Genomic DNA, 579 nt, shown 5'->3' with positions numbered 1-579 from the left:
AAAAAAAGTGTGTGTTGTTGTGTTTGATTGGAAAATAGTATGTAAAGGAATGTGCAATTGTAGTTTGCAGATTTTTGTGTAATCAAAACTGTCAACCCCTTTCAACTTTTGACGAATGCTGATCGTTGACAGAGAGGAAGAATGCGTGTGTGTTTCTCTCTAAGAGTGCATGCATTGTGTGTTGCCTTGACTGTGTGTGTGAGTGCGAGTGAGTGTGAGAGAGAGCGAGAGAGAAAGAAAGAGAGAGCGAGAGAAAGGGAGCGAGGATGAGAGTGAGAATCCTCGTCAGACTGTTAAATCTTTCTGCTGTGTGTCGTGTGGTGGTTGGGAGTACCGGAGCCACAGTGTGTGTAGTCAGTGTGTGCATGCTCGCTGATGTGGTTATACTGTGCTTCTCTTTTGTGCCTTGACATTGTGACACTCTCCTGTCTTGTTCAGCGGGATTCACTGTTACTGCAGTAAAGTCAATTCTTCTCTTGTACCTCTGGAACCTGTTGTTGGTTGATGTCCGTAAGATTGTATTGGAATAAAAAAGTTATAGAATAAATATATATATCAAATAAAAGAGAAGTATAAGTA

General features: G+C 41.3%; 1 protein-coding gene across 3 annotated transcripts in view; it reads left to right on the top strand.

Annotated features, from left to right (window-relative positions):
- Window positions 1-579, top strand: part of slc6a4a (solute carrier family 6 member 4a) — a 12,977-nt gene extending 12,398 nt beyond the window's left edge. For all 3 annotated transcript variants that reach the window (XM_062552252.1, XM_062552253.1, XM_062552254.1), the window contains one exon: window positions 1-579. This exon is cut by the window's left edge and continues 1,316 nt beyond it. The gene's annotated coding sequence lies outside the window, so the exon portion shown is untranslated.

Source organism: Sardina pilchardus, chromosome 13 (assembly GCF_963854185.1).
Source record: "Sardina pilchardus chromosome 13, fSarPil1.1, whole genome shotgun sequence".
In the NCBI taxonomy this organism is placed as follows: Eukaryota; Metazoa; Chordata; class Actinopteri; order Clupeiformes; family Clupeidae; genus Sardina; species Sardina pilchardus.
The sequence above is the reverse complement of the archived record's forward strand: the minus strand, read 5'-3'. Positions and strand labels throughout refer to the sequence as shown.